This window comes from Ambystoma mexicanum, chromosome 7q, assembly GCF_040938575.1.
Source record: "Ambystoma mexicanum isolate Mex_15411 chromosome 7q, UKY_AmexF1_1, whole genome shotgun sequence".
Lineage (NCBI taxonomy): Eukaryota > Metazoa > Chordata > Amphibia > Caudata > Ambystomatidae > Ambystoma > Ambystoma mexicanum.
In genome coordinates, this window is record NC_090941.1 from 429,180,947 (window position 1) to 429,204,037 (window position 23,091).

Sequence of the window (23,091 nt, forward strand, 5' to 3'; positions counted from 1 at the left end):
TTGGATGTTCTCATCTCCTCAGACATCCCTCTCGCTAACCCTCTCACCACTGATCTCTCTTGGACTGACCACTTTCTGCTCTCCTCTCACCTGAAACTTCTTGTTGCACCAACAAAGCCTACCCCCACACTTCCACCTTTGTTCTTGGTCATTCGGCCAATGAAGTGAGTGTCAGTGGAAGCCTCTGCCTATACTTTCTTTGCCCCTCCTACTCCACTGGCTGACTCACACTCTGACACAGCCCTCTGTAACCTGCATCTTTCTATCTCCAAAACTCTCGACATCCTTGCCCTGTCCTGAGAATCTGTCTGTAGCCTACCTCCAAGTGCAACTCTTGATATTACTTCAATCTCACCACCTAGAAACGCAAGTGTAGTGTCTCTGAGATGAATTGCAGGGCTTTGGGTGCATCATCTGACAAACTGGCCTGCCTCCTGATCCAAAGGCAATGCAGACTCTCTCTCCTCTCCAAGAAGGGGGTCTATATCCATGCCCATGTCAGCTGTGGCATCTAAGAACACGGCCAAACTTTTTAAAATCTGCAAGGAGCTGTCCAATCCTACTGCAGTCTCCACCCCTCCCTTGCCCTCCTAGGACATCTGCACTTTGCTGGATTCTCATTTCAGCACAAAATATCAGGACATCCTATCCTCACTTTCCTCTTCCTCCACCTCTACCTCTCTCAGGCCCCCTCTGCCGCCTCTCCCTCTCCTTTTCCTTTTTCCTCCTTCTCTCTGACAATACCTGACAATGTTTCTAGACAAGTCCGATCTATTAAATTGTCTTCCAAACAGGTGCTTCCCTGCTCCTCCAGAAGTATTAAGGACCGTATTTCCACCCTCCCAGTAGCCTTGGCCAATTTCTTCAATTGCTCTTTCGCCACTGGATCTTTCCACCCTCTCCTCAGGTGCTCCCTTGTGCACCCCCTCCTTAAAAAACCTTCTGTTCATACAACATGTCTGGCAAACTATCGGCCAATTTCTATCATTCCTTTCCAGGGAAATTTCTGGAAAATCTGGCCATCTCCCCAGCTTACTCTCCACACTGAATATTTGTGTTGTCTCCATAACCATCAGTCTGACTTCAGAGCAACGAGAGGCTCTGCTCTCCTGAACAGCCGTGAAGATCTGCTCTCTGATCTGATTCCTGCTCTCCCTCTGTCCTCATCCTCTTTGACCGTTCATCTGCTTTTGACATGGTTAATCACGCCACCCTGATCAATTGACTCTGTGAGAACTTGGGCTTCACGGATCAGGCCCTGGCATGGCTGACCTCCTTCCTACTGTGCCAACTTTCCCTATCCAACTTGGGTCCTTTCTCTCCACCACCTCTCTCTCCACATGCTGCTTACCTCAGTACTCTATCCTCTCAGCCTGGTTCTTCAATGTCTATCTGGCCCATTTTGCCCACTTGATCTCCACCTTCTCTTATAACTTTCAGTGTTATGAGGATGACACCCACCTCTCTTTTAGGCTTCCCTCAGCCACCTCATCTCCCTCACTCATTTCTGACTGCCTATCCACGATCCAGGATGGGAATGCCTCCAGTAATCTCTGCCTTAATGCCAGTAAGACAGAGATGCTCCTCATTGGGATCCCTGCTCCTGCTTACCCTCTGTCACTTTGGCCATCACCCTTGGGCCCTCTACCCTCGCCTTCCTGTGAGGAAAAAACCTTGGTGTCATTTTCAATTTCACCCTCTCCTTCTCTCCTCATATCATGGACTTTGCCAAAAATGCCCACTCCCAGCTGCACCTCCTCAGAGGTATCCTACCTTTTATCACTTTCCCCCAGAAGCTCACTGTCTCCAGAGCCCGGGTTCTCTCCAGGCTGGCCTATTGCAGCAGCCTCTCTTTCAATCTACCTGTCTCCATTCTCCACCCTCTGCAAGTATTCCAGAACTGGACTGCAAGTCTTATCCTTGTCCTCAAGTCCAGGGACTGTATTTCTACAGCACTGACATCTCTCCACTGGCTCCCAGTGGCTCCAAGGATCACATTCAAGACCATCTGCATTGTCCACAAGGCTTCTGGGGCCAGGAGCCACACTGTCCGCTGCACCAACTGGTTGCCTGGCCCTGTGAGTCTCAGTGGGTACCAGGCTCCTCCTAGACCAGTCTTGCCTGCACTGCCTCATGGCCTATCATGCTTTTAAGGGCTGTAGCTTTAACCCCCACCCCCTGACTCCTAGCACTTCCTTGAGCTTCGCTGTCCTGGCTGCCCTTACTCAGAGTCAAGCTGCACTGTTCGCAAATTCCCCTTCCCCTCTGCCATGCACTTCCCCTCTCCCTTCCCCTTGCACTTTGTGCTCTTGCACTAACACAATCCAAATGACACAAGGTCTAGTAGGATCATTTGCCTCGTCTTCCCTCTGTCTTCTCTCCCTTGTCTTGTGGCACCTAGAAACACTTGTGTACAGGCACAATATAAATGCTATTTAATATAATATCATATCATAAAGACCTATCGTTGATGCCTGTGACCTCTGAATAATGGAGAACGCTAAAGGAACAGAAGTTGACAAATTAGTGAAATAACACGGATGCAAAATGACCCAAAGAATACATGACCAACAATGATAAGAAAGTATTGAGGTAGGTACTGAAGAATACAAAGAAGCTCATATGGTCAAAACTGGTCAAGCATTCTTCCTAAAGCTGTCATCATTTTAATAGGATTCTCTATTTGAGGATATCAAAAAATAGTTTTTTAGTATTACAGGCACACAGTTGATTCTTTGGGTCTCACTAGTGTGGTTGATTCTAGATCGGTCAAAATTTGCCCATGATTGCTAACAGAAATATATTAATGGACCACAATTGAATCATTTGTAGTTAAAAGGGCATTGTATGATATGATATGATAGTTTATTTATATAGCGCCTATACACAATGTGTTTCAAAGCGCTTCAAGGCAAGAGATGAACAAGGGAAAATACAATGGCATTCCTACAGGCCATGAAGAGTAAGGATGTGAAATTAACTATCGTACTCGGCCTGACGACATTTCAGATAGTGCAAGAGCTAAGACATAGATAAGGAAGGGAGTGGGAGAGTGGAAAGGAAATGGAAACAGACAGGCGACTACCGTACTAGGCCTGACGACATTTCTGGTAGAGCCGGAGAAAGTATCATGTAGTATCATGAAAATGAATGACCATCTTTACACAAAAGCTTTTGTCCCAAAGAAACACCAAACCCATCACTTGGATGACCACACAATATATTTTTCATATGATGGATATGTATTTGTAAGCCAGCTACAGTCATTTATTTAGAGGAGCATTTAGAGGAGCACTGAGAAAGATGGTGGTGACTTTGACTCTGATGGTAGTGTCTGAGTGTTTCAAAAAATATATGTTCCTTTATCCTCAATGTGTGTGGCTTTCCCTAACAACAGAGCCACTGTCTAAGTCCTTGGACCACCCTCACAAATGTGACGTTCTTGCTCATGGTATTTAGCTATATCAGCCAGTGGACCCACTCTCTTGATCTGAGTACTCCAGTCACAGCTCAAGTTTCCCCTACAATCAGCAGACCCACTCTCTGAGTGCTGGACTGTGCTTTAAACTTTGAGTTTCTTTATCAATGTGTTTGGCTCTAAGAACTAGCGGCACATGCCTCTCTCTCCTAGCACTATGCTTACAAAATGCAGTTTCTGCCTGAATTGATTTGTCACTAGCAACCAGTTGAGCCACTCCTTTGGCCCTGATGGCTTGCTAAAAACTGGAGGTTGTGCTTCATTCATTTTGCTAGACTAACAAGCACAGGAACTCGGTCAGTTCTAGTACCGCATTACAAACTGGAGATGCTGCCACACACAATGTGGCTCCAACAACCAGCAAAGCCATTCTTTGGGCCTCATTACGACCCAGGCGGAAAACCATGGTGCTAATAGCACCATGGTCCATGCCGGTAATTTACCGACTCTGCCATGGAGAAAGGGGGAATTACCACCCCATTACAAGGTTGGCGGGGTGGTAATTCCACCTTCCTCCATGGCCCTTCCCCATTCCCATTTTTGCCCCATAGGGCTCAATGGGAATGGGGAAGGCGCTAAGTACGGTACCGCAAATTGCGGTACCGTACTTAGCAACAAGGTCCCTTTGCGGGTCCCTACTTTAACGGCTGGTGTAGACCAGCCGTTAAGGTCGGGTCCCGCAAAGGGACCTCGTAATCAGGCGCTAATGGGTTAACGGCGCCGCAGCCTTTTACGGCACCGTTAACCCATTAGCGCCAGGGTCGTAATGAGGCCCTTTATGTCTTAATAGTGGGCTCACAAGCAGGAGATTCTATGTCAATAAATTTGGTTTTACATAGGAGAAGGCCAAAGCTCAGTGAACCCCACTTGCATTTTGTAGGCAGGAGAATAGTCCATATTTCTGTGAACTTTGTGTAAATGTTCTCTGAGCAGGAACACACTAAATACTGAGAAGTTCACATACATTTTGTAAGAGCAGGAGAACGTTAAAGCAGTGAGAACCCCAGGAAGATTATATAAGGTAAGTATAATGGCAAAGCACAGAGGAACCATATGCATAAGTGAAGGCCATGGAACTGAGAACCCCATGTTTATGTTATAGGAGGGGCAGAAGAACAAAGCACTGAGAAGCTCACATGTATTTTCAATATGTAGATGAAGGTTTAAGGACAGAGATCCCCCACATGTGGTTTGGAGTTGGCGGAGAAGGAAAATGTTATGAGGACCCCACATCCATTTTGAAGACAGAGGAAATGGCCAAACCTGTGAGTGAAACCCCTAAGTGCATGTTATAGTCATAGACAATTGCAGTGCCACTCTTTCAGCTCTTGTGCCACACTAACAATCTAAACTGTATTTTCCTGCCTTGATGTGTTTATCTCTACTAACAAGTAGAGCCACTCTCTAAGTCCTAGTACTCTTATAACTTGGAGGTTCTTCCTTAATATGTTGGCTCTATCATCTTGCAGAACCACCCCTGTGTCCTTGTACCATGCCCACAAACTGGAGGTTCTGTCTCAGTTTATTTGGTACTACTAATCAGCAAAGCCAATTTATGAGTGATTGTACTGTGCTCACAAACAGGATTGTTTGGCTTATTGTGTGAGGCTCTACCAACCAGTGAAGCTATGCTCTGAGTCCTATTTTCATGCTCACTATCTGAGGGTTCTACCTAATTTTATTTGGCTATACAGTTGAGCGGAGCCACTCCTGTTTTTTCTCAGTACTCTCACAGTTTTGCATGTCTCCCCTTGTACCTCTCATTGCCCAATTAGAAGGTAGGAGGGTGCTGAACAATGCGATTATTAATGGAATTCTCCACTGCAACAGAATTTAGCTACCTACCATCCTAGACTGACAAAGAACATGCAACGAAGACAGTATCTCTCCTGCCTCGCCTGCTTTGTCCATGTGATGTCATATACCAAAGTCTCCTAACTCTATCATCACCAAAAGGAGGCTGCAGTGCTGGAGGGCATAATATGGTCCTCTTATATCATGTTGTGCCTGGGTCACATTGTGGTGGGCCAGACACATTGTTCAGGAAGTTGGTTGGGCAGGCCCAGAGTAAGCAGGGAATGGGAATCACTTGTTAGAGCATGCCGAGGGATGAGCTGGAAGGTCATCCCATACTCTCTTGTCGTTGCTCTTATAGTTGGAGGAGAATCCTGTAATTGCTCGGTCTGTGGCACACAATGTGTGCTTCCGTGCATGCCCTTGTGTCACAGCTCACAGTGATTGAGCATTGGAGCGGTGGGCATTATTGCTTGAGTAACCCGATGAGCTGACTTGTGGCAGAGATTGCATATTTCAACTTATGACACCGTTGACAAGTAGGTGTGGGCAGAATTACTCTTGACAAAATGGATTGGAGAAATTTGCCAACAATTTAGTTTTTTCTCGATATTTCTGATTTATTTTATCTGAAGCCCATCAGACAACTATGATCCAAATTAATAACACCTATGTCTAACATAATAGGTAGCTTTGGAATTCCTAATACAATGAACAATTCACAATCTGTGGGAGAAGTAGTATAATGGTCCAGAAAAGTCTGACACCATCTAATAAAAATACTACTACCAATCACATGTGTGGAAAACAACCAATCAAGCCATATAATGCACTTGAAAAAGAAATAAACTGCTACAGACAATGGCTGCCAGTAGCATTTAAGTCCCATTTTAATCTACAACAGCGATGTTGAAACTCTTATGCTGTCTTGGAATACACATGGTTTTTCCAACATATTCCAAGCTGAAGGATTAGCAGTGAATATGGACTTTTCATTGTTGGTAGCACTCCAAGAAACATGGCTATCAGAAGAAATACAATTTGACGGTCAAGTGACTATACAACAGGCAGCGACAAAAGCATCTCGAGGTCGCCCAAAAGGAGGTCTTCTGATTTCCGTAAAACAACCATGGAAAGTAATAGAACTAAATAATAGTACTCCTAATATACAAGTAGCCATGGTCTCATGTGGAAAGGTACAATTCATAGTAATAAATATTTACATACCCCCGTATGCTAACCACGCTAATGAAAAAGTGAAAGAAGTGACATACATATTGAAAAAATACTCCCACTTATACCCTATATGGATAATGGGGGATTTTAATGCAAAAATATTTCCAAAAGCTCTTGAGCCACAATTAGAGTATTCACCTGGTCCAGTGAATAAAGAAATCTCTAATCAACAAGGGACACTTTGGGCAAATTTAGTAGAATACCACAATCTTACTATCTGTCCCGGTGATGTGGCAAGAGCCTTCACTTGAGTAGCTGGCAATAGTGCCTCAACAATTGACTACATTATGGTAATGTGGGATGTTTTTACCCATGCATCCAAGTCCTACCATAAAACTGTGCATTACTGGCATTGAAAACATCATGATGGCCAGAACTCCCCAGAGGGTGCACAGGGAAAACATGAAGAATAGGCTGCCACCCATTTTTGTCTATGTTGTGAGCACAGGAGGGCACTGCCTGAAACCACCATTGGGCTACACACACAGTAGCCTGAAACCATTGGGAATGGCAATGCTGATTGCCAAAAGCAACCCAGAACTGTGGGGAATTCATTTTCTTAATGTGAAAATGGATGCAATACTGGTGCTCACCACTATCAGAAAGCCGGCGTTTTAAAACCACCAGACTTTTGTGTAAAACTGAACAAATGAACCCAAACCAGGCCAAGGAAAGACTTGCTAAGAGGTGGATACAATGTAAAACTATATTCTGAAATGACTTGAAGGAAGTAATTATTTAATGTATATATAAAAAATAGCTGGGGATGTCAGCAGCTTAAGTGAATTTGGGTTTAAAGCCACTAAAATCGCAATGTTTAGAATAAATGAGTGACCTATTTGTGAGTGTCACATAGGTTGCAATTGTTTAAATTTCATAGTTTTGAACTTAGAATCAGCATTCTAACTGCATGTGCAAAAATTGTAAGTTGGATTTGAATGTAGAAAACTGGGAACTAAAGTGACATTTAGCTGAATTCTGCCTGACAACTACCCCTGACAGGAGTTGAACTGGCTCAACAACTCTTCCCAGGCCTGGATGCATCCTGCTGCCCCTGCCAAAAGGAGATGACACCTCTCTGATTGGATTAGGGGAGGAGCACCTCGGGACTACAGGAAACTAAACAAAGTACTGTCTCTGGCTCAGGCAAATGTTATATTGGGGGGGTCGTAAAATGGCTTCCTCTTGGGAGAAACTGGGAGGGGCAGTGCCTGTGAGGGCAAGCTGAGCTTGGGGGAAGTGGATAAACCAGAAATTCCACCATGTGCTTTGGAAAACCACACCCCTTTGGGGCCAGAGCATGATTTTAAAAAGATGGATAATTCACAGTGCAGACTTGTCAAAATTATATATATAACATCATAATTTTTGTGATTTTTCTGTGCACATTTTAAGAGGTGCTAGGACCCTGTGGTATGTTCTTGGGGATATTAGCGGAAAAAAGGGTTGTTACTCCAAATGTATGCATGTTAAAAATCTGACACTTTGGGGGCGTGGCTTGGAGCGCCATCGATGTGGTCGCTCCTCTGAGGCCGCCCGTGGGATGCCCGCCGCCGCCGTCGAATTCCGGCGGTTCTAAGCGGGGTTCCGCGTCGCCAATGCCATCTAAAGCGACCGGAACCGAAATGGCACAACCTGGCTAAACACAGCCTTTGACCGAGGAGGCGTTCTACCAGAATTTAGCGGCTGAACTTCTCCCCCGTCTTCGACCGAAGAAACCAAGATGGCCGCCAAACTGGAACCCAGCAGCACACTCCGCACCCGGCGGTAGCGGGACCCTAGAACCCCGAGGAGCTGGAGAGGGGGAGCGGTATTTAAAACAGAATCATCCGATCCTTACCAAGGCGAACCGGAACACCACGGGTTGCTGCCTTGGCGGCTACGGCTTACATACACTCTGAGGGACCAAGAGAGCAGGCTTCCACCCCTCCCCCCGCTACGCAGAACGAGTCGGGAACCCCGTAGCCACCTTGCATCATCCCCGACGGAGACCCTCTCCCCATACCAACGTTCCTGGGGCGCCCCTGCCCACTCACCCAGATCTAGTCCAGAGCGGGGTTCGAGGGTGAGAAACTCCCCAAGTGCAGTCTCCCGCCGTCCTAGGCCTCGCTGCTACTCTCTTAATTAAGACCGCCTGACATGAGCAGCATGTCGAGGCAGACGAAGGTGAGCAAGGGCACAGATATCTCCGCCATGTTTACGGCCCCGGAGAAACCCAAGAAACAGGATCCTCCTAAAGTGACCCCACAGAAGCCACAAGAGGATAGGGGTGCTCTCGCCACCAAAGGAGACCTGATAGCCTTCATGGCGGACATCAAATCGGAGTTCCGCGCCTGCCTCTCGGAACTCACCGCTAAAGTTGACCAAATGGATCAGAGGGTCACAGAACTCGAACAGAGGCTCGGAGAGATCGAGGATCATTCCCAGGATCACGCTACCACACTGGGGGAAATGCAAAAATCTATCGATTCCCTGCATCACAAATACGAGATCCTGGAGTTCAAACAGGAAGACCTTGAAAATAGTGCACGTCGCAATAACCTCCGCATTCGGGGCGTCCCGTCCTCTATCCCCGACAATAAGCTAGCGGACTACGTGGGAAGCTTCTTAGAGGCTTTACTCCCGGATCTGGACAAATCCCAGCTCCTGCTGGACCGGACCCACAGACTCTGCCCGCGCCGTGGGACAGATTCGGACCCCCCCCCCAGATGTGATTACCAGGGTCCACTTCTTTACGACGAAAGAGGCAATATCAGCGATCAGTCGCCAAGGAGATGAGATCACTTTTCAGAGCACTCCACTTCAAATCTACCAGGACGTCTCACCACTCACTCTCCAGAAAAGAAGAGCACTTCGACCTCTGACATTGTTCCTCCAGGAGCAACAGATCCGTTACAGATGGCTGTTTCCGACAGCTCTTCAGTTCACATATAATGGCACCCTATGCCGATTCAGCCACTTGGAAGACGCGGAGAAGATCTTACACCCGACCTCACCCCGAGATCCTTCCACGCCAATCCCAGAGGGGACCGAAGTCTCTGGACCGCTTTCCTCTGCAAAACCTAAACGCACGCCTTGGTCGTCGACCCAGCGGAACAACAGAAAGAAATGAACGGGGACGCTTCCACGGTCCCAGGCTCCGTCAGCAAGTAAGCCGGGACACAGATGCCCCTGCTTGAAGTAGGACCCGCCACCTAGATTTCGAGCTCACCAACCTTGAACACGGTGGGGGCGGGCCACACCCATGGTTCATACCCACTCCAAGGATACTTTCCATCCCTTGTTCCTTGGAAACCCACAGTACACGATACGTGATGGGACAGTTGGCCCCGTTGGCCTTAGGTATGACCGTACTGACAATGTCGGTCTACCTCCCTGTTAAAGTTGCGGCCCCCCGTTGGGGCTCCGCGTTAAAACCTCAAGTGCAGGATGATACCAAGAGTTTCCCTAACAGACATGGCAGTTGAACCACCACCCCATGACCCCCCCTAACCCAAGGAACGGAGAGTGAGCCTTCGGAGGACCTTCAGCCACTTCGGATCCTCTCCCTGAATGTTAATGGCCTGAACTCCCCCAACAAGCGAAAGGCAATTCTACTGAAACTTCGCGACGAAGATGCAGCGATAGCTATGCTTCAAGAGACCCACCTGCTGCCGGCAGATGTATCCCGCCTTCGATCCCGGTTATTCCCGCTCCAATTCTTCACCTCTGGCACAAATAAAAAAGGAGGTACGGCGATTCTCTTCAGGAAAGACCTGAACCCACAGATTCGGGAAACGAAAATATGCCCAGAAGGCCAATTTACAGTGATTAAATGCCTCCTAATGGGAGACCTATATACCCTTATCTCAGTATACGCTCCCAACACTGGACAGTCACACTTCTATGACTCCTTGGGCACATCTCGCGCTAGCTTTGTGGAGGGCCAAACAATTGTCGGCGGGGATTTCAATGGGGTTCCCGACCCCACCAAAGACCGATCACACCCCCCGACTCTAGGCGACTTCGCCCAAGCACTCAGCCTCCTTCGATTCTTCAGGACTCTAGAGATAATAGACTCATGGTGGGTGTTTCACCCTGACGAAAAAGATTTCTCCTTTTACTCTTTTGTCCATCGCACCTTCTCAAGGATCGACCTGTTCCTGATCTCCCCGCATACGTTTCCCTCAGTCAAAGAGGTCACCATCGGCACAAGAGCGATATCCGACCATGCCCCAGTACTCCTGGAACTCCGGGTTCATAACCCTAACCCCAACATCCCGCGTAAATGGATCCTATACGACCCGATCCTCAACGACATGGCCATCAGAGACAAGATCGCAAAAGGAATAAGAAACTTCTTTAACGAAAACCCAGCCTCAGACACCTCATTAGCGAACAACTGGGATGCCATGAAGGCAGTAATCAGGGGCTCCCTGATAGCTCAAGGTGTGGCCTACCATCGAGATAGACGTCAGACCCGGACGGCCCTAGAGAATGAACTAAGAGAGGCCGAGGCATTCCATAAGGAGAAAGGCTGGTCCCCCAAAACACAACGGATCATCCGTACGGCACGGAAAAAACTGGAAGCCCACTATGCGGAACAAACCGCCCAACTAATGGCGAAGGCCAAACAGTCATACTACGCGAAGGGCAACAAGGCGAACAAGTTTCTGGTGGCCAAACTAGCCAAGCAGAGACGTATCAACGCAATTATGGGCCTGCGTGATGCCAACGGGGTCACACTATACTCAGAGCCCGAGAAGCAACGCCTCGCAATAGATTACTTGGCCCAAATCATGAAGGCAACCCCACGAAACTTATCACAACAGAAGGAATACCTGCAGCAGGCAGCAGTGCCCCGGCTCTCCGACACAACGAGAGACGAACTAGAGGAGCCCATCACAGGGGAGGAAATTGAGGAGGCCATCAAATCACTTAAAACACGGGCCCCCGGCCCGGATGGCTTCTCAACCAGGTTCTATAAACTATTCAGAGCACAACTGACCCCCCATCTAACTACCCTATTCAACTCCTTCAGGGAAACGGGGGCGGTGACCCCATCGATGCAGGAATCTACCACCATCCTCCTGCCCAAACCTGGAAAAGACCCAAGAAGCATAACATCCTACAGACCAATTGCACTCTTAAATATTGATGCGAACATATGCTCAAAAATTCTAGCAACCCGTTTGAATCGCATCTTGCCGAAGATCATCCACCCCGACCAGGCAGGTTTTATCCTACACCGGACAGCAGGTGACAACATCCGGCGAACCCTGAACCTGGTGGACCTCCCCTCCCGGAACTCCCAAAAACTATTCTTGGTGGCTCTCGACGCAGCTAAGGCGTTTGATAGGGTGGATTGGATGTTTCTGAGACACACCCTAGGGGCCTTTTCGGCTTCGGACCAGCTTTCCAAACGATGGTTCTAGCCAACTATGATTGCCCTAAAACAAGCCTGAGGATCAACGGCCACAACTCGGCCCAAATCCCCTTATCATGTGGAACCCGGCAAGGCTGCCCACTGTCGCCCTTGCTCTTTGCACTCACCATGGAGCCCTTTGCACAAAAAAATAGGCGGAATGACCAAATCAAGGGCATACAAAGTGGCCCCACGCACCATAAACTCGCCCTATACGCGGATGACATTTTGCTCACGATATCGGATGCCCACTCATCCCTCAAACACGCGATACGCGAAATCACCAGCTACGGCGAAGTCTCAGGCCTCACCATAAACTTCGATAAATCATCCGCCTTGGGTATTGGCCTCACCCCAGCAGAACGAGAACCATTGACTAAGATGTGCCCAATAACATGGGAAAAGAGCGCCATCCCCTATTTAGGGGTCTACATCCCGGCTGACCCAAGGGATACATAAAAAGCCAACTTTCCCCGACTCTTCAACGAACTGGAAGGCGACTTGAAGCGCTGGGAGACCCAAGCGATCTCACTGCTCGGGCGCATCACTGCATGCAAGATGACCCTCCTTCCGAGATTCCTATACACATGCGCCTCACCACCAGTGGCAATCCCCTCGCCAACTCTCCGAGGGATCCAGAGGAAAATGCTGAACTTTATCTGGAGAGGTAAGAAAGCGAGAATCCCTCTCAGAACTATGCTGGGGAGTTCCAAATTGGGAGGGCTGGGGGTCCCAGACCTACAGGCCTACAGAGTGGCAGCCCAACTGGCCCAGGTCCAGGCCTGGCAAAATACGACAAACCGCCCCAGATGGGTGGAGCTGGAACAATCACGGGCACCCCTACCCCTGCGATTTCTACCACACATCCCGCCCCCCCTCAGGACCCACTGGGGAGAGCTCCTGCTATCAACTAAACACACCCTTAGCACGTGGGACTGGGCGCTAAAACGAAAGGGAGTGCCAAGAGGACTGAGCCCACGTTCCCCGGTCTTTCATAACCCAATGTTCACACCGGGTACGAATCCTCGCAATTTTCGCAACTGGATCAAAGGTGGGCTGGAGACCATAGACCAGCTGTATACAGGGGAGAGACCTCTCACATTCGCCCAATGCAAGGAGAAGTTCCAACTCCAGGAACGGGATAGATTCACATATATCCAACTACGCCACTGGTGCTCGCATCCCCAAACCTTGCAAGCAGCAACACGCCCTCCTCCTGCCTTAGAACTCACCCTGGGAGACCTTCCAACCCGCGGCAGAGTATCCAACCTGTACAAACTCTTTCTAAACGACTTCCTCACCACAAGAACCCGCTGCATGGCCCAATGGGAAGCGGACCTGGGCCACCCGATAGAGGATCAAACCTGGGTTGACATATGGACCAGAACACATACCTCGTCCACCTGCATCACCAATAGGGAATGTGCGTATAAGATCACGCTGCGGTGGTACTATTCGCCCCTTAGACTTCACCATATGAACCCCCAGGTGGACCACTCTTGCTGGAGAGGATGCGGCCACCCAGGATCCTTCTTCCACATGTGGTGCGACTGCCCGAAGATCCAACCATTCTGGAAAGCTTGCCTAGGGTCCATCTCACAAATTACCGAACAACGATTCCCCTGGAACCAGAACCGATCTTGCTGGGTGCTCCAATCCCCGGGACCTACCCGTGCTCCGGACCCAGAGCGAAACTACTAACTCACTGCATACTAGCAGGGAAAACGGTGGTGGCCCGAACCTGGATAGCCACATAGCCCAATGGTGGACCAAACATTGGGACATCCTGATAGCGGAGAAGGTGACGGCAGCACAAGCGGGAACTCTACATCGTTTCCAGAACATCTGGGCCCCAGTGCTGCAATTCGACCAGCGATTCCCCGCCCTGACCTACAAACCCACCAGGGCCCACTGGATCTTAAAAAACCAGGAGAGCCCGGAGGAAGACACATAGTCGCTGAGGCTCAATCCGGACTGCCCGGGAAGAAGGAGCCCGCCTTCAGGGCCTATGGGACGGATGGACCAGGGGGAGGGAGGAGGGAGAAGACGCAGGGGGGATAAAGGACTGGGGTTCGACATGCCTATATAACCACTGCATATAATGTCTGTACTTATCATTCTGCCTTGATTTAAAATAAACAAAGTTAAAAAAAAAAATCTGACACTTTATCATCTGAAACCCATATCCCTGGTGCACATCTGTGTAAAATCTGCAAAGGTTTAGAGGTCGTTATCTGGATGAAAAGGGGAGAATTCTGTCATAAGTGTACACAACCTCGTACAAAGACAGGGATCGGATGGTTTGGTGCTACAGAAAATATGTTAACTGGACCTATAATATTAGAAAAATGGTACATAGATAAATATGTATTTGGGTCAGAAATAGATTTGTGTGCAATTTGACAAGGGGAGGTTCCTCTGACCATAAAACCTACAGCATCACTCTGACACTCCATTTCTTTCTCCCAATCATGGGAGAGAGGAAAGCTTGGCCAATGATAAGTGAGAGGGGCAGGCTTAGTTAGGCCCAGGCACACACCCATATTCAAAACACATAAAAGGAACATTGAAACCCAGGTAGAGACATTCACTTTCCACTTTCTTGCGGGACGCTTTGCCGGGAGACTTCAGACTTCACATCCAGAGATCCAGACTTCAAATCCATCAATCTCCAGAGACCAGAAATTAACTCCAGAATTTGTAGCAGAGAGGCCTGAAAACACAAGCTGAGTTCGCTTCAGCAGGCCTCAAAACCAACCAATCTATTCAACAGCCGGGCGAGCTGTTTGAATATTTTGCCAAGAACTTTTGCAAGTACCTGTAGCAGTATCCAGAAAGCAGTGCTGTATCCGGAACCAGAGAGAACCACAAACCAGACCGTTGTGAGCAGAACCGGTGCTTGACAGACCCAGAGAGCAGAGCTGACCCAGATAGACTTCAGAACCACCCGCCAGAAGTCCCGTCCAACCTGACCAGACCTTGACAGCTTATTTCAAAAATCTAGTGTGAGTACCCAGCTAGCACTGTGCCAAAACCAATCTCTTAGTTTAAAATAATCTAATCCAAACTATTTTAGCCTATTAGAACTGCCTCCTAAAATCATGTCATTCTGTCATTTTTAAAACTGAAAACTGTCATCTGTCATTCTAAGCTTTAAAATTTCAAATCCGAAAAACTACCTTTACTAAATCGGCCGTATCTCCGGAACCGTTTGGGCTAGGAGCGAGTTTTAACTATCATCGTAAAGCTAAGATTCTAAGCTTTCATACTAGTTATAGTGCCTCCGTAATTGCGCTTGACGCAAGCGACTAAATTTGCCGCAATTTGACGTTTTGCTTAATTTCAGCCACGTGCAAAAATATTTGTCCTTGCTTTCCTTGCTGAAATTCGTGTGCAACCTGACAATCATTCATAGAGCATTGCTAAAGTGATCCTGAACTGATTCAAAGTATCTATCAACTACCCTGAACCCCCTTTAGGGAATTAAAAGTCTTTTTAGCATATTTTACACTTAATTGCAACCACATCAAAGTATCTTGCCTGTGTTTAAAACTCATACCTGTTTTCCTCTAAGCTTGCTAGGGGGGAACTGAATTATATTTGATTGCATTCCTGAGAACTGTGTGCTTTCCTCCTATCTATTTACCTTGCATAGAGGGGGGGGGTGAATTGTCAAAGAAAAGTGATTACATTGTCTTTTGTTGAAGTCATATCAGGTTTATTTTCTGTACTGCATTTTCATTCATCATTGCATTGTCCTTGAAGCCATAAAAGCATTCTCAGCTACTTCATCCTCTCTATATCACTTCTAAGCCATCAAAAAGAGTGTACCACTGTAACAATATCCATTGTCGATCACTATCATCCTCACAAGTGTTCTATCAAATATTAATTTACTATAAAAGTGTGATAGATATATATTGTTTAATTTTCAAATAAACCTTTTAATTTGCAAAACAAACCTACTTCTTGGCTCAGCGGGATCGGGGGGATTCTGAGAGAGGGGTGTTATATAAGGGTTTTCATCCAGAGTAAATGAACAGGACATAAAAATACATCAATAAGGGCTTCCATCAGCATCCCAGACTAGGCATTGACTTAGCTGTAGTGTTGAATTGAAGTCATTTACAGTAAATTTTGTTGGACAGTCCTTGACTACTGACATGGGTATAGTATCACAGGAGGAAAGTGACTACTTCCCCCTTTGTGTTCTGTTGCATCCATATGACTGGGACGACCCCTTATCTAATAGGGATATGAATGGGAATATCTGCTTGAATGAAAAACAGAACCATATTGTATGGAACGGAGACACAGTGACAAAGGCTAATATGAATGCACTTCAATTACATTCAGTATACAACAAAAAGGGTTTGCAGTATCTAATATTGAAAACCAGGAAGAAGAGATTACTGCGTTCTCTAAGATGATGTCTGAATTGATTGACAATTGTAGGAGTAAACGAGAATATAAAACCTCATATGAATGCTCCAATATTAAGACAACAAATAGAACATACAATGATAACAATATAGTAGCTGTGAAAAAATATATGCGTCACGCAATAGCAGCAATACTATATCCAGTGACAGGAATAGTGGAGGCCAATATCACAACATTAGTAATAAAAAAAATCAAGCAATCATATTGCAGCTGGTTAAAAGCATATAAATACTCCACGTGAGTCCCCATTGCACCAATCCGGACACAGTACCGTTATTGGTGGCAGTCATGGCGCAAATAGTGCCATGACTACCACAAAACTCAGAATGAGGGCCAAGGAGTTTCATTGCTTCAGCAGAAGCATGGAAAAGGGTCGTAAACGAGAAGAAAAGCAAGGAGGTTTAGGAATTGAAAGGAGATGGAGATGTGGAGAATGAAGGGATAGAGTAGTGATGCAGATAGAGAACAAATGAGAGATATGCAAAGGGGAAAGACCATGAATACACTTCTACACAATATAAAGAAAGTGGAGTCAAGCGGAAAAGAGAATTAGTATCCAGAAATGGGGTCAAATGTGTTTTGAGGAAATAAGGCAAGTAGCTGGGTTAAAGACAGAATGAAGAGGAGTGTGATGAGAATCCGTAAGTCTCAAACGAAGAGCAAAGGAATAATCAAGTTGAGAGACCACAGAGGAAGTAACAAAAAGTTTAGAGACGTTAACTGAGAGCAAAGGGTGAATATGACAAATTTACAATGGAGGTTACAATAAGCATTAATGCTGCTTTCTGGGGATTGTACTGTAACGTGGTCCACCAGACATTATCGCAAACAATGTCGCGACCGAGGAAAATGATAACAAGTATCACCTATTATCTATTGAAATAGACACTAAAAAGAGCAAGCATTGATGAGCAAATGAAGGGATGAATCTGAAGACACTTGGCCGAGGGAGAATGCAAGGGATGAGCAGAGCATTGAGGAATCGTTGAATTCACCTGAAGGCAGAGAAAGTGCAAGGGCAAGTTGAAGTGGCCGGCTACTGCCACAAGGAGATGGAAGAGCATAGATGAAGTGTCCACCATGCATGAAGGGACAACATAGCAGCCAGGGAAAAATGTCATGGTAATGCACAGAGGTGGTGATACAAAGGAGTTAAGGAAAAGAGAGGGGGAAGCTTGACATGGGGGGCTTTGCAATTGGTAAATTTGAGGCATGGTGAGGGAAGGTCTTGGGGAATATGACATCGGGAAGAGGTGCGTCAACAGGTGGTGGCGAGGTGTGAGATAGACAGGCAGGGGAAGTGGTGGGTGTGAACAGCGTGCAGCTTGCTTAGAAAACAGTTTTTATTGTTATCTAAAACGCTGGTTTGAATGCCGTACCTGCCATGTTTGCTAATATGCACTCGAGTGCGTTATTGCTACTGATGACTGATAGACGGACATGCCGATTTAATTCAGTTGACCATCAATAAAGTTAAAAATATTGAAACAGAACAGCTCTATATTTCCAGGAAAAAAAACGTTGATGTAATCAATGAGAATGTTTTCAATGCTATGGAGAATATGTATCCATGGCCTCTGCTAATAGCCACTTTAGCATCATACAGTTCTGCGCGGCGTATCAGCAGGTAATTCCAGTCCATCCAGGAAGCCATTTATGCACAAATCACACCATTGATCTTTCTCCCAACTTGAATTGAACGTATGACAATCAAAAGCACTTAGCAGAGGCAGAGCAAATCACTGTCATTTGTATTGCAATCTCGCCAGTCCTCAGGAAGGTCATTCAAAACAAATGACATTTTCTCATTTCTTGGACCCAAAAATCTCAGGATTATGTGCCACTTTCAAGCACGTCTCCCTCATAGCGGCTCTCCATTTTCTCCCAGGTCTATTGTCAGGCTGAAAGACATCTCTTCAAATCCCGTTGCGCTTAAGAGAGGGTATTATGTTTAACTCCTCTTGTGCTTCTAATTGAATGTCATGTTTTAATATATTAAGTATTCGCATGTGATAATACTTGACTGTTGCTACCTTTGTATGTCCTTATAATATCAGGAATGCTCTCACCTTCCAGCTTTAATTGGCCATATGAATGATTGCACTCAACAAACATTCCTGTTTTCCTATTCAGGATTTTGTCAGATGATGATTGTGTGCACGCAGGACACACCGGTTCTTCTTTCGTTTCACCCTCCGCACCCCCATGCCCCGGCTCCCCCCGCCCATCTCTCTTTCGGTCTACCAGTGTATGCGTCGCTTACCTCATAGTTTCTCTCCGTGTCTGTTAAGCATTTAGACTGTCGGAGAACTGTACGCGAAACTTTGGAGTCTTGTACAGTACACACGAGACCAGGATGTGCAGTGTTTACCGTTAAGGAGGGGTTTGCTGGCCACAGACCCTACGTGTGTATCTACGGGCATGGCATTTGAAAGGTTTGAACAAGAGCATGCCACACAGGGAAGAAGGGCACCAGGGAAGGTTAATAGAGTGTGCAGCCAGGGAAATCTAGATAGAGTGCAATACTGTAAGATTTTCCTCGTAGTTGCGTCTCTTTCACAATACTGGTATTTTACCACAACTTCGACATAACACTGGAGGATGTGTGAACATTAAAGTTTCACCTGCAACAAAAATTCAAATTGGGAATGTTTTCGTTTAAAACATGTTTTGGAATTTAGCAGTGAGTGATTGATAAATAAATGGTATTGTTGAAATCCACTAAATGGTCACCAGAATCGGAAAAACATAGTCAAACTTCTATGAGGTAAAATCAAAACACCCAGAGTGTCAGAAAAATACTGCAAGCCATTAATATGTCATGATGATTGAGATTGCTATCTGGTCAGAAAACAGAAATGATGAGCTCCGTGAGCCTCGTTATTTGTCATTCTTTTTTATCATGAGTAAACAGTTTGTGTGTCATGTTAATAAATACATTACTGAAAAAATTGTCTCTTTCGTGAAACATACATTTGAAGAAAAAAAACAACAACTGTGACAACGTTTAAAGGAAAATCATGTGTAAGCCACTTTGGTTCTTTCATATCCCAATTTGCAAGACATAAATCACATTGAGAGAATTATCCAGATATATACAATTTAATCATACCCTAGAAAAAACATAAACAGTGTCACAAGTGTATTATACAGTGCAGATTAGCTTAGAAAGAATATGTGTCAGTACATTTCACCAGACCTTCATCGGGAGATGAAGTTTGCTGTGCTATATGTCGGTGTGCACATCTTTAACAAAATATACCCAGGGGGGTAGTTATCAGTCAAACATTCCCATTTCAGTTCTTGGTGGTCTGACAGTGCTGAATCAGACGTCTTGGTACTGTGCAAGCGACTTTAAGATCAGGAGAGTGCAAAAGCAGCAGCAGAGGGTCCTGGTGGTTCAAATGTGTCACGCAAGTCTTGAAAGATGGCATCAAGCAGTTCAACTATGAAAAACACTAGGATCATGGTTTGGTTGGCTCTCAGGGTGCTGTGAGTCCAATCCAGGGGCTCAAGGACAAGATGAGTCCTTTTCTGTGCTCCCAAACACGGGGGGAGGCTGGCATACAACCGCAGAGGTCCTTCAGCAGGCTGAGGTGCTAGGTACCGCTGTGGTTGGCAGAGAGGCAGGTGTTGTTCCAGCAACAAACTCACCCCCAATGGTCACCTGGGATGGAAGGGTACAACCCACACCTCTGCCTTGGATACTCAGGCTTCATCTCACTGGCAGAGGACTTTGGAGAGATCACCTCTCCCGACCGAGGTTCAACAAAATCTTCTTGAAGGGTTGGAGTCCAAAAGATGATTGAGGGAAGTGGTGGGAGACCCCTTATTTTGAAGGTAAATGTCTGCAAGTGATTAGACAAAACCTATCCTGTTTTACAGGACCAATCCCTGTTCTTGAAAGAAGTGGGCTTTGCCCTTCTGACATCACACCCATAGTGCTTCGCATAATGGGAAGTGGAGGGGACAGGAAGGAGAGAGAGGCAGAGAGAAACAAGATGGTGAAATCCTTCCCCAACTGCATATGCTCTCCAAGAATGATGGCCTTTGGATATGCATCATTGTGGTGTGTGGCTACTCCCTTTGAATGTGTGTGCTCCTTTGATGTTCAGGTCCAGGACAGCTGCCTGTTGTGTGGATGTCTCTGGGGAGGGTGTTATCTACCCCCACAAAGAGATCAAATGAGAGGCATGGCCATTCAGGTTCCTGTCCGGTCACTTTGCAGGATCAGCTTGTCTGGCCAGAATACACATCACTGCCCACCACATGTGTGATATCAAGTTCTATGAGGCTGCAAAGATTACAAGCAGTGCCATGTACCATGCCCTAACCCAGGCCTGACATATTTAGACTCACCATCATGGGCTACATATGATTATCATCGTTTTGGTACAGGAGTGGATATCTTTAATGCTGCCCCTTTGCTGCAGAGACTTGGTGTCACTGCAGTATCACATGGGCACCTGGGACCTTGGATACTGCTCTGTTCCACTGGAAGAGTAGACAATGCAGATTGGAATACTGATGGTGGCGATAGTGTGTGGTCATTTTTATTACTAGAAAAAGTCAATGATGAACAGAGGCTATAGTGTCAGAGAGGAACAGCATTGTGCTTCTACTGTGTGTCTGTTTAGTCAAACTTCTGTTTTTGATCCAGAGACTGAATGTGGATAACAGCAGTCATTCGTGGAGAAGTAGTTCTAGTTAGTTTTGATTAAATCCCTCAACTCATGAGTGCTGTGTATATCAATCAAATGCACAGGGACACGTTCTTCTGTGTTACATGAACAATACATAATTATAAATCCATGTGGTTGTTACGTTGTATTAACAGTGTAAACAAGTGGAAGCACACCCAAATTAACCAGCAAATATATCACAATGAATTGTATTTTTATTTGTATTTTTCATTCATGCCAAAGAGCTATACAGAGACAACACAGTGCAATAAAAAACGAATTAACAGATTGAAACCAATCATTCTAAATTCATTTTTTCCAGTCTCTCTGGTTTGTGTGAATTTTTCAGAATGGATAAAGATCTGAGGCAATTGGCAGCTTGGTTTCTTGATTAAAGAAGAATGGCAAGATTGTTTGACCTCTGTAGAATGGCTATATACGACTATAATGTATAAACCAAAGTGCTTTTTTCTCATTATCCTATTGGTAAAGTGGGTAGTTATTCCCTTTAACCGGTCTAGGTCCATACTAGAGTAACTGCAAGAACAACGTCGGCATATCGCTCAAGCATAGCGCTGACTGAAATTGTTTTCCCATCATCAACCCAAGATGCATTTTTCACAAACGCATGGTAAAAGGTCCACAGATAATATGATTGGCATGCTGTAACACACGGCCATGAACATGGTGATACTTTCGCGCATACTAAAATACTTCAGTGGCACTGATCTGGTAAATGGGTTGGTGCTGATGAGTATATACACTGGTGTATGCAACAATAGGGTAGTGATGTGACAAATACATGATTGTTCAAATGCCAGATATTTTGAGGTTATTTTAAGGGTTTTTGGTAGTAATCTGAAGACTAGAAGCTGGTTAAGGGAAGGCTGATGTTGATGTTCCAACACTGATCCTCAAACCATACACAATACCACTGCATATCAGCCATCATTGATGAGGTAACTAAGTTGACACCAAACTTAACTCAGTTTGTTGGACGTGGTAGACTGCAGCTAGTGCTTCTCCTGCCTGAAGGAATTCCATGCAGTAGATTTGCTTTGTGGTCAGAGGCACAGACTATGGTTATCTCAGATCTGTTGTCACTGGTTTGCTCTTAGTAATGGTGCCTGATGCGATTGCTTTCTCGATGGTGGGTGCCACAGAGGGATGTGTCAGATTACTAAGTGTGCCATTTTTAGCACCTGTTCTGTCCCCCCAACTTGACAATGAGACCAAATGAAAATGACATTGCTTCTGGGTTTGTCATATCATAGGACCCCATTTCCTGGTCATATCCCTGGCTGAGAGGTGCCATTTGACGATCCTCCAATGGAAGGTAAGGTCTGTATGAATTGAGATATCAACCGTTGAAGACGACACAAATATGCACATGCCGTGCCATGGTGTTATAAAGAGATACGGGCCTTGATTCAGAAAGCCTTTTCCAATGGCACAATTGCATTGGAAAACACTTTGTAAATCTGTCCCATGATTTCTTACAACAAGTTCATGCCAAACACTGTCAATGGGCCATTTCATGATGTTCATGCGATTACAATCACACAGTTAATATGGATGCTAAACTGTATAACACACAGTGATGTCAGTGCTGCTGGGCATGATCCTAGTATGCACAAATATGCCTCAACATCATACATCAAGAAAAAAGTGCATATCAACTAACAAAAAGCATATCAAGGCCACTTTTGTGGACACATGATGGCCATCCAAACAACTAGGCCACACACCCATCAATTTCAACATGCAATGCCAACAGTAGGAATTGTGGCAATGGCATACTAACATGCATGAGGGAAGTAATACTGTTTTCAAGAATAATACTTTGTTCTATAAAGTATATATGCAATCAGACCCGCTGCATTTTGGCACATGATGCACAAACAGGCCAAATCTACCGAGTACATTTTTCTGAAGACAATGCAGATGTTCTATGAACTCAGACTTTCAAAATACTTACCTGATATTAGATATCGCCTGTACATTGTAACATGTTTGTTCTGACACTACCGAAATATGAACAACATATTTCTGCA